This window comes from Aquarana catesbeiana, linkage group LG03 (genome assembly GCF_042186555.1).
Source record: "Aquarana catesbeiana isolate 2022-GZ linkage group LG03, ASM4218655v1, whole genome shotgun sequence".
In the NCBI taxonomy this organism is placed as follows: Eukaryota; Metazoa; Chordata; class Amphibia; order Anura; family Ranidae; genus Aquarana; species Aquarana catesbeiana.
The window spans coordinates 396,030,216-396,042,269 of record NC_133326.1 but is presented as its reverse complement, the minus strand read 5'-3'; the positions used below and the strand labels follow the sequence as shown (position 1 = coordinate 396,042,269).

Genomic DNA, 12,054 nt, shown 5'->3' with positions numbered 1-12,054 from the left:
GAAGTCTTCGTGATTGCATCTAAAATATTTTAAAAAATAATACAACCAGATCCATATTTAACTTTACTTAATCTAAAACCGGAATGGTTAACACTCTCTCAATTCAAACTTATGATCCAACTAATAACGGCTGCAAAACAAACAGTGGCCAAGGCATGGAAATCTCCTACATTGGTACTAGCAGAAACAATTCACAGAATGAATAATACAATGTCCCATGCTAAGATGGTAGCCATCGATCAAAATCAAATTCCAAAATTTGAAAAACTTTGGCATCCTTGGATAAAACAACAGTTCCTGTCAAACTTCAATGACTCTGTCCTGTTGCCATGGTAACAGATTAAATGACTTACAGAGACACCCATTCTAAGGCTTCAAAGAGAACTAAAAAGAATAATAAACTGACGAGCGGGACAACCTTGTGGACCATACCTCTACCTTTCAACCCTTTTTCTTCTTTCTCTTTCCTTTTCTCCACCTTACGATTAAAGCCCATTATCAGAATTTATTTGACCTATATACACTCTACTTGTAAACAATATGTATAGTAGGTATAAATCATTTAAATACCTACAAAAGTAACTAAGGAAATTATATATATCTTTAATTTAGGTTTACGTGAACCCAATGTTTAACCACTAAGCCACCGCCCACCGTCATATAACGGCTGGACGAGGCTTCTGTTATTCTGGGAGGACGTCATATGACGTCCTCGCCTTCCCGAGCCACTAGGGGGCGCGCGCGCCGTGTCACTCGGGACCCGGTGCGCGTGCCCGGCGGCCGCGATGTCCGCCGGGCACCCGCGATTGCCGGGTAACACAGCAGGAGCGTGGATCTGTGCATGTAAACACAGATCCACGTCCTGTCAGAGAGGAGAGGAGACCGATGGCGTGTCCCTTGTACATAGGGACAGCGATCGGTCACCTCCCCCAGTCAGTCCCCTCCCCCCACAGTTAGAATCACCTCCTTAGGTAATACATTAACCCCTCGAGCGCCCCCTAGTGTTAACCCCTTCCCTGCCAGTCACATTTACACAGTAATCAATGCAATTTTATAGCATTGATCGCTGTATAAATGTGAATGGTCCCAAAAATGTGTCAAAAGTGTCCGATGTGTCCGCCGCAATATCGCAGTCACAATAAAAATTGCAGATCGCCGCCATTACTAGTAAAAAATAAATAAATAATAAAAATGCTATAAATCTATCCCGTATTTTGTAGACGCTATAACTTTTGCGCAAACCAATCAATATACGCTAATCGCAATTTTTTTTTACCAAAAATATGTAGAAGAATACGTATCGGCCTAAACTGAGGAAAAAATTAGTTAAAAAAAAAAAAAAAATTGGATATTTATTATAGCAAAAAGTAAAAAATATTGTGTTTTTTCAAAATTGTCCCTCTTCTTTTGTTTATAGCGCAATAAATAAAAAACGCAGAGGTGATCAAATACCACCAAAAGAAAGCTCTATTTGTGGGGAAAAAAATGATAAAAATTTAATTAAGGTGCAGTGTAACACGACCGCGCAATTGTCATTCAAAGTGCGACAGCGCTGAAAACTGAAAAATGGCTTGGGCAGGAAGGGGGTGTACGTGCCCTGTATTGAGGTGGTTAATATTTGAAATTTCATATTTACCTATATAAACCCTACTGTAAAACAATGAGCTTACTTTATAGATCCTTGTAAACTTACTTTATGTATCTTTATAACATTGTATACTCAATAAACTTCTTTTGACAAGGAAAAAAAGTATTGGTACTTGTACTGGGTCTTAAAAAAGTGGTATCAGTGCAACACTACATAGAAGTATAACATTTATTAAAAGTAATAACAGATCATACAGATAATATATTATTAGAAAATATAACAAGAATATCTAACGAAAGATGCTGTTTTTCCATGGCGCCCCCCCCATTGATGGTGTGTCCAGAAAATCAGACAAACACATGCCTAATGACAGCTCTGTTAAAAAATTGAATGTTCCAAGTGATAACCTAAGATATATAGACTTGTCACCAAGCAAAAAATACCCCCTCTAAATTCTTAGACACATGGTCCTGTTGGAAACATTTCATCATGACAGATGACTACAAGAAGCACCTAGCATAGCAGTATACCCAAACCTCGGGCGGGAGAGAAGACGGGAGTTAGTGTCCCCCTTTCTTACCCTCACCTTCAAAGACACCACACACCCATCTCACCTCTTACCCCCTCGCTAATACCTCAGCCCCCTCTTCTTTTTTTTCGCTTTCTTCTTTTATTAGCCTTACATCTTCCCTCCTAAGTGTGCAATCTCAACCTACAAAGGAGCCATGAGTGTCTTACCTTAGGCCCAAAGATCCCCATTTGTGATAAACCTAATATATACGCTACACTATGGGCCTTTGAACAAGGGAATTCTCCTTATACTTTACTTTATCTTATTATGTTTTGGTTTGCTTGTTATACTCGACCAGTTCAATATCTTGTAACAGGATTACTAGATGTATGACACTAGTTCCATTGTGTGTGTCATACTGCACCTTACAAATACGTTAGCAGGATTCTGTTCACTGCTCATTGTTCTTACAGTGGCTGCGCCCGCAACCACATTTACTGCTGTATACTTTCTATTAAAACACAATAAAAATCGATAAAAAAAAGTATATAAACTTGTGTGTAAGAAATGGACAACTCCCAAGCCAACTCCCTTTGAAAGCATCAATATGACCTTTTAAGGATTTAGTCATCTTTGCAATCACACATTCCTTTGATATGAGTAAGCAATCTTTGTCTTTGTATGGCACCTTAACCAGGTTTAGAATTCAATATTAGATATGTGTGAGACCACTAGACAACTTTAACTAAGGAAATATGTAATTACCGTATCAGGTGGAACAGGATGTTAATGATTATGACAAGTTAAAAAAGAAAAACTTGTATCTGTAAAGTTAAGTAAGATAATATTCCAGCTGAATGATTGGGTAAGCCATAGGCCCCAACACTAGGTAGCTTAAGACCATCCCCAGGGCCACTGATAAGAGGGTACCACCAGCCCTCCTGTACCAGGCCCAGCTCTGCCAAATCAGCTGGGGGGGGGGGCAGAGGTAGAGTGGGAAATTCCCAATCATGTCTTACCAATGTGGTAATCCCAGCTCTACAGCTATTGTTAAAAAAACATTCCCAGGCCCCCCATGTTCAGTGGGGGCCGGGGGCAGAAAAGGGACTATTTAATAAATTTCAGGTTTAGGCGACTTAATCTGCAGCCGAGTTCTAAACAATTACATGAAAGTCCATTTCCTTCTATATCAATACACCTGGGCCGGCCAGGACTTCATTGTCGGGAACTCTGCTGTAGATAAATCCGTCTAAACCCAAAAGTGATTAAATGGTTCCCTTTCTGACCCCCCCGGCCCCCACTGAACACTGAACATTTTTTAAATGGCTGCAGAGTATGGATTACCACAGTGATGGGACAAAATTGAGGAGTCCCTGCTTTACCTCCAGCCCCCCCCCTTTTGAGTTGTTCCCAGCCTGAGTTGCTCAGCTCTGTGTCCAGGAGAAAGAGATATTAGCAGTACTCAGCTCCAAGTGGTCTCAGGATCCCAACTCCAAAGAATCAATCTGCAGGAGAAGCACTGCACCTGGGCCCCAGATAGAAGAAGCTGGTAAGACCAGGTACCAGGGGGGTTGGGGAAGACCGGAAATACTACTTTTCTACTCTTGTTCAATACCCAGAGGCCTACAGCCACATCACCCTGAATGCTCCCAATCTTGTCTGATCTTGAAAGCTAAGCAGGGTCGGGCCTGGTTAGTACATGGGTAGGAGACCACCTGGGAATGCCTGATCCTGTAGGCTTATCCATTTGGCTCTTTGGGGATCAGGAAGGAATATTTACCTGCTGGAGCAAATTGGATAATGGTTTATTTTTTTTTTTTTTTAGAAAAGGATAGACTCTCAGAAGTTGATGCGAGAATTTGCCACCATCCCTAAACAGTACAAGAAAAACCTCAGGCAAATGGGTTTTTAAGGGCAAAATCAATTTGAAAAAATTATTGTTAATTAAAAAATACAAATTTTATTCTACAAAGAGATTAAAAACAATTTGTACAAAGAACAAACATAGAGACAGCACAATTACAGTGTATTACAGTAATGACAAAAAAATCCCACTACACAGATGCTCCTTATCCATGAGTGAGAATCCAGCGCATTTCGAAAAGTTTCATCAGGGACAATTTTTGCCATTTCTGAAAGGTACAAAATATAATATAAATATACATATATCTCATAACATGCATCTGAAGCCTGTGCTGAAATATACAAAAGACTTACAAAAATAGTGATTGACATAAGAATTTCCAATGCTTCATTGGACATCCACCCAATCTGTATAGGCCTTTTACCATGCACAGGAACCCCCGGATATTGTGATCCAAGAGAGGCACCAAATTAAAGAGGCGGGGAACCGCCTTTTCGAAAATGTAAGCAGCAGTAATGTGGAAATCTATGAGAGGAACACACAGCATATGGTAAAGCATGGAAAAGAAAAAAAAATATAAAAATTAAAAATGATATAAAGAATCTTACACAAAATTTTGCAAGTTGCGACGTCCCAACCGAGAAGTATATGGCAGGATTTGCTCCAAAAGAGGGGCGAAATTCAAACCACTCAGGATAAAATAAAAAATCCCAACCCTGGAAGATGATGGGGAAGGAGAGTATAGGGATCATCTGGAAAATAAATAATATATAGAAGGAAGACCATCAGAGGGGGAATTCCCCAAACTATAAATACCATGATGAAAAAATATTGAATTAAAAAAGAAAAAAAGAATCAAACTTCATAAGGTTCAATGGATGAAAACAATGGGTGAAATATCACTCAACCAGGGAGATCCCCAAGGAAGAAGGGGCGCCCCTCCACAGGTGAAAACCAGAGTCTCAAATGATAAAAAAAAATTAATTTCAAAATACCCATAAAGATGTCAAAGCTAGTCCAGCTTACCAAACTTTGCCATGTGTCTCCCCCACAGATGAACCTAGGGCAGCCAAAAATCCACAGAAGCAGCCAAAAGAAGAGGGGATTACCCCTCGATTGTTGAAAACAAGAGCAGGATGGTATATTGCTCCTCAGACAAAGTGTCATCTGATGAAGATGGCGGCTCTGGGGCTCCCGGCGTTTCCCTTTTATGGACCGTGCTTGTTTGTTGCCGGAGCCCCACAGAGCGCCAAGAAACTACGCCGCATCATGTGGCAGCAGTGACGTCATTCTCTGAGCGCCGCTCATATGGAGACAGCGTGTATCTAAAGTAGGATGCAAGAGGAGCGTGGCAGGCAAACACCCAGCTACGCCCACCCCTTTGCAGTCCATAGCCTGGAAAAGACAATCATTGCTGACAGCACCTTACAGAGTCGTCCCTGACTGGGTCAGGAGGGAGCGATCAGCAACCAGCCCCATCTCCCTACAGTCTGGGACACACAAAAAGGAGCGACAACCGCTAACAGTATAATTACTACCAAAATACAAAAATACAAAGCAAAAATCCAAAAATTATGTATGAAAAAATACAAAAATAAACAAATTTGGATGAATAATATTATATAGAATATGAAATGGTATTGAATGGGCTGGATGGATAAGATGGAAAAGACATACTATTCAGTCCAAAGCAGGGGCATAGGGAGAAGAACCCAAAAGGGGGTAATCTTCCAAAAGGAGAAACTAATAGCCTCCAAAACATGGATTATCCTCACATAGCTGCTGAATGGTGTCAAAGGCACCCAGAGCCACAGCATGGAAGGGAAAAGGCCCCTAACAAAATTTGTGGGGGCCTACATGTGCCGGATGCATAATAATGGCCACAGAGAGGAGTGGATGAAGCCAAACGGAGCAAAGGAAATCAAATTTATCCCATATAAAAGTAGATACAATAAGATAAAAAAAGTAAGAATAAACAAACAAATAATGAAACAATCATAACGCAAATCATAATGTACAATAGAATACCAAAAAAGGGATACCAATGGCCCAAAATGATATGTCATTAAATTGATATAATTTTGAAAATAATAATACTATCATACCCCAATAGATATTGTCATTTTAGCCAATCTCCTGCTGGGAAAACAGAATAGAAGAGAATGAGATACGAAAAAAGGGAGAAAGAGAAAGAAGAGGAGAAAAAACATGACGTTATATTTTAATCTGTTTTTCCAGAACTAAAGCCTTCTAGAAAGGGGCTAAAACTTTCAGCCTCATTGAGGCCTGGTGGGGTAGTGGCATCCAAGTATCTGATCCAGTGCGTTTTGCATTGTAAAAGGATTTTATTCCAATCCCCACCTCTAATGGGGACATGGATACGGTCCTAAACTGTAAAATTTACAGATGGCATCCTGTATCCATGTCCCCTGGCCATCTGTCTTCCAAGGGGAAGATATAGGTTACCAATTTGCATACTTTGTAAATGCTTGCTAACACATTGTCCGAATTCTTGTCGGGTTTTCCCAACATAGAAGGCCCTGCACTGGCATTGTACTAGGTATACCACCCCCCGAGTTTTACAATTGGCAAAATGCTTCATCTGGAAGCATTCACCTTTAGGTAATCAAAAAGAGGTTCTCCTGCCAATAACTCTACAAAAAGAACAGGAGCCACAGGGGAAAGTCTCCCAGGTTTTGCAGGGGTCCTGTCTTGAATTCCCTTTGTATTCACTTTGGATCAGCAACTCTGCTAGGGAGCCTGCCTTCCTGAAGGTGATCTGAGTTTTAGGGGTAAGAAAATCCCCCAAAATAGGATCGTGGGTAAGGATCGACCAATGTTTTGTAAGGATCTTCCTTATGGTGTTATGTTCGTTAGAGTAACGGAGGATGATCCTTGCTGTATTATCCTGTTTATGAGTTTTGCTTTTGAAGATTAAGGCATGTCTATCTTGATCTTTATCCTGGTTGAAAGCTTTTTTCAGGGAAGATTTTGTGTATCCCCTTGCGAGCAATCTCTCGCTCAGTTTATCTGCCTCACACTGGAAATTTTCCATAGTGGTGCAGTTGCGTTTCAAGTGTAAGAAGTGGCTAAAGGGTATGGATTTTTTAAGGGGTTCGGGATGGAAACTGTCGGCGTGCAAAAGAGTATTGCCGGAAGTTTCCTTCCTGTAAAGCCTGCTGGCGAGTTTCCTATTCTTATCTTTATAGATGCTAATGTCCAAAAAGTTGATCAAGTGGTGGTCATAGGACATTGTAAAAAACAAATTCAAGACGTTGTGGTTCATTACTTTTAGGCAGCCTTTGAGAATGTCTTTTGGACCATTCCATATCAAAAAGATATCATCTATGTATCTTTGCCAAAGGATGATATATTCAGTGTATATGGTTAGCTGGTCATCAGTCAGAAAAGCTTTTTCCCACTCCCCCAGGTACAGGTTTGCGTAAGAGGGGGCGCAACACGTCCCCGTAGCAACACTCTGTACCTGGAGGTAGTGGAACCCCTTAAATAGAAACACATTATGTCTGAGGATGAAATCCAACATCTCAAGTATGAATTTGTTAAATTTCCACGCTGTGGTTTTTCTTGTATTTTTTTTTTTTTTTTTGCCCTACTTACCTCATTTGCTATCCATGCATTTATATATTGACTTTTTCCATGTTCCAATGCACTGAACTTTATTTATAATTATACGCACTGAATTTTTTTATTGTTTTCACGCATTATTTTTATTTTTTTATATTTTATTGATTATATATTTTTTATTGATTACATATTGTTGATGTACAATAGATTTGTCTAGGGTTTATGAAGAAATATTAGCACTGAATGCACTAAAGTTTTTTATGCAATTTTAGGCTTTAATTGCTTGGACATACATTTGGTGATTCACATATGATTTATGTAGTTTTTTAGTAGTTTTTTTGATTTTCGGGAACATTGTGGTATCATACTTCACATTTTGTGTCATTAGTGTATGTTTATACAGAATATATATATATTTATTTGTTATTTTTGTCACACACATAGGTATTACACCTAGGTGTGCACATGAGAGGTTAATATTAGCGCAATTATCCACTCACATATAATTTAGCACTTATCACATAGCAATTAATTGCAGCTATAATATTTGGTTATCTCTCAGTATCACAGATTTTTTGGTTATTTACTCACGTCAGCGCTTGAGCACCTCTTTTATTCAATTCTTGGAGTTTGGAGTGACACATCTGAGAGGCATTATTGCTGTCGATTAGTGTACACTAGTGTCACCCTCTGAAGACTGATCTGTAGTGGATCACTTTTCAGAGGGTGTTTGACAGGTGGCAAGAAAGAATTATGATGCCTCCTCACCTCCTGAATTAATCCCTAAAAACCCACATCACCTCAATGCAACTGTGTTCATTGTATATGGTTGCAAGGTGGCCCCATTCAGAGGAATGGGTTGCATTTGGCCACTGATCGTGAAGGGGGATATTTTGTATACCCCCATTTTCTGCCTTTGTCATTACCCCCTCGTACATTAATGTGATCTAGTGCAGCGGAGCCAACCTGCCACAGTAAAACTGGGCGGCTGGTCCGCAACAGGATATAATCATGTAAGTCTGTTAAGCCAGCACCTCCAACCTGTTTATGTGGAGTGAGGTTGTTTCGGGAGCATCTAGCATTTTTGCCATCCCATATAAATTTCCATATGAGGTTGGACAGCGTTCTAAGATAATGTTGAGGAATATGGGTTGGTAATGTTCGAAATCTGTATAAGCTTTGTGGCAGAATTGACATTTTGAAGGCTCCTATTTTGCCTAGCCATGATAGTTCTTTTTTGACATTTCCTTTAGTTGGGATTCCAGTTTGGTCATTAGCAGTCTGATATTTGCATCAGCCAAAGAGGAGGTTGTATTTGTTAAGGTGATACCTAGGTATGTGATGCCTTTTTTAATTCCATGTATATGGAAGTTTTCTTTGTAATATGTTTTGAGTGGCTTATGGTTTAAAGATTTGGAGAAATTGACTTTATAATAGGAGACGTCCCTGAAATCCGTTAGGATTTTGTGGGCCTGTTCTAGAGAGGTAAGTGGATTAATTAGTAATAGTAGTATTACATTGTCCGCAAACAAGTTAATAGTGTGCATGCTAGAACCAAACTGGACGCCCATGACTGAATGATGTGATCTAATGGCTTCTGCTAAGGGCTCTATCATTAGGTTAAAAATAGCTGGTAACTCATTAGTTGTGTTGAAGGGTGAGAACAGGAAGCCTGAAGAATACACCTGTGCTTATGGGCAGGAATACAATGCTAGGATAGCCTTTAGTATAGATCCCTGTAATCCAAACTTGGACATTACTATTTCCATGTAGGTCCAATGGACCCTGTTGAATGCCTTCTCTGTGTCTATAGACAACAGCAGAGAGGGCATTTAACTTTTCTCAGCATGATATATAGTGTTTATCATTCTTCTAGTGGCATCAGAGGTTTGTCTCCCCTTCACAAATCACATCTGGTCATGTTTAATAATGGAGGGAATGATATTCCTTAGCCTTTTGGTTAGTAATTTTGGGTAGACTTTGATGTCCAAGTTCAAAAGGGATATTTGTCTGAAGTTAGCTGGTGTATTTTGGTCTCTACCCGGTTTGGGTAGAGTTACTATATGTGCTCTCTATTGTTGGTCAAGGAATCTGCAGCTTGTGTGAGGACTGAACGTAGGTAGGGGGATAGTATGTTTTTGAATGTTTTATAGTATTAGTTTGAGAAACCATCCGGTCCTGGTGATTTACTATTAGGTAGTGCGTCTATAACTGTTTCTATTTCTGTGGTTGTGAACGGGGCATTTAATTCTGCTAAGTTAATTTTGGAAAGAGAAGGGAGTTGTATTCCTTATAGGAATTTTTGTATTTTCTCCGGGTTGGTTGTGGCGGGGAGGTATCTTCGTGTAGGTTATATAATGCTCCAAATTGGTTCACTATGTCTTGTGGGTTAGTGATTTTGTAGTGTTGGGTAGGATGCTTCAGATGTGTTATTCTGTTTTTTTGTATGTGCTGCTTTCAGTCTGCTGGCTAAATATTTGCCAGCCCTATTGGCATTAGCACGGGTTTCAGTTGTCTGAGATGGTTGTCATATTGTTGAGAGAGATGATCTCTCAGTTGTTCCCTGAGTTTGGAAAATGTGTTAGTTAATGTAGCTGTAGGTGATTTTTTGTTGTGAGATTCTACAGTACGAATTTCGGAAATCAATGTGTTAAGTTTGGACGTGTAGCGTTTTTTTTTCGCTGGCCCCTAATTGTATGAATATGCCCCTCATGATGGCCTTATGTGCATTCCATAAGATATGTGGGTCAGTTATTAACGTCTCGTTGGTTAGGAAGAACTTTTGGAGATGCTGAGAGATTATTGTGTGGGTTTTGGGTTCTTGTAGTAATTTAGTATTGCAGCACCCGATAGGGGAAGAAGAGGAGAAATTTCAGTGTGGTCTGACTACATAATGTTGTGAATTTGGGTATTTAGTACTTGTTGCAAGAGCCACTTGTCTGTCAGAAACTTGTCGATACATGAGTAGGAGAAGTGTCTTTGTGAAAAAAAGGTGTAGTTCTTCTCATTAGCATGAAGGCATCTCCATGCATCAAACAGTTCCTCTTTATGGGGTAGTGCATGCAGGGATGTCATACCTTTGGGCTTGCTTGTAGTGGTGTCTTTTTTTCTGTCTGAAGCAAGGTTAAAGTCACTGCATACCATGAGGCTACTGTGTTTCCTCAAGTCTGCTGAGTATCTTCCTTATAAAGCAAAGTTGGTGAGAGTTTGGGGCATATAATGTTACCAGAATATACGGTTTAGAGTTTGAGTCCCCAGTTATGATGATGCAGCTACCCCCTTCATCCATTCGGGTTTCCTTGAGTTGAAAAGAGAGGGTATTTTTTATGGCTAGGAGAACCCCTCCTTTTTTGTGGTTGGACGTGCAAGCCAAAAATACATTTGGGTAGTCTTTGTGTGTGCATATTGGAGTTTTGGAAAGTTGGAAGTGGGTTTCTTGCACACAGAGGATGTCTGCTCTCTGCTAGCAGGCCTCTTTCCACATGGAAAATCTTTTAGCGGGGTGGTTTAGGCCCTGGGCATTAATTGATAGGCAGGTGATGGTCATAGAAGGTGCGGTGTGTTTTGTCATATGATCATGTGGTGTAGGTACTCACTGTGGGGAAGTCAGCTATGGGATCCCCCTCCATCGTGGGCTGTATCTGGGTTTTGTGGCCTGCTTACCTACATCTCTGGGTCAGGCTGTGGCCTAGCTGGTGATTCCCTTCTAGGCCTTGCTGGGCTCCTCATGGAAGGGGTGGACATCCCAGAGGAAGACTCACTCAGTCTGGCTTTGTATGATGAGGTGGAAGGCATTCCGTGGCTGCCATTGTGCACTGCTGCCTTGTTATTAGGCCACTGGGCGTCACCACCATTTAGTTGTAGCCTGCACGGGGCTGCCATGAATAGTAATCTTAATAGAGGAATGCCTGTGGATGTGTTGTATTTGGACTTCGCCAAAGCAATTTGATACAGTACTCCATAAATGCCTAATGCCTCAGTTGGCATTGATGATAGTGTATGTACCTGGATAGAAAACTGGTTTTACAGGAGCGGGTCCAGAGGGTAGTGATAAATTGCTTGTGGACAATACAAAACTAAGTAGGGTAAGATGTTCACAACCCAAAATAGAAATGTTACAAGAAGAACTCAATAAAATAAAGCAGTGGGCAATTGCATGGCAAATGAGGTTTAATATTGATAAATGTAAAGTAATTTAATATAAAGTAATGCACTTAGGGAAAAAATATATGAATGCGTTAAGTTTATATGTTAGAGAGAGAACCTCTGGTGGAATCTAAAATTGAAAAGGATCTGGGGGTCTATTACACCAAAGGCTTAGCAATAGCATGCAATGCCAAGCTGCAGCAGACTGTTATCATGCAATGACAAGGGTATTTACTCAAGAAATAAGATTGTAATTCTATCACTGTACAAAACTCTGGTTCGACCTTATCTTGAGTATACTGTCTAGTTTTGGTCCCCAGGGGGAGTGTGCTGAAAAAAAAGCTGATAAAGGGACTGGAG

General features: G+C 40.2%; 1 pseudogene; it reads left to right on the top strand.

Annotated features, from left to right (window-relative positions):
* Positions 1-3,720: 3,720 nt before the first annotated feature.
* On the top strand, positions 3,721-3,839 carry LOC141135943 (5S ribosomal RNA; annotated as a pseudogene).
* Positions 3,840-12,054: the final 8,215 nt, after the last annotated feature.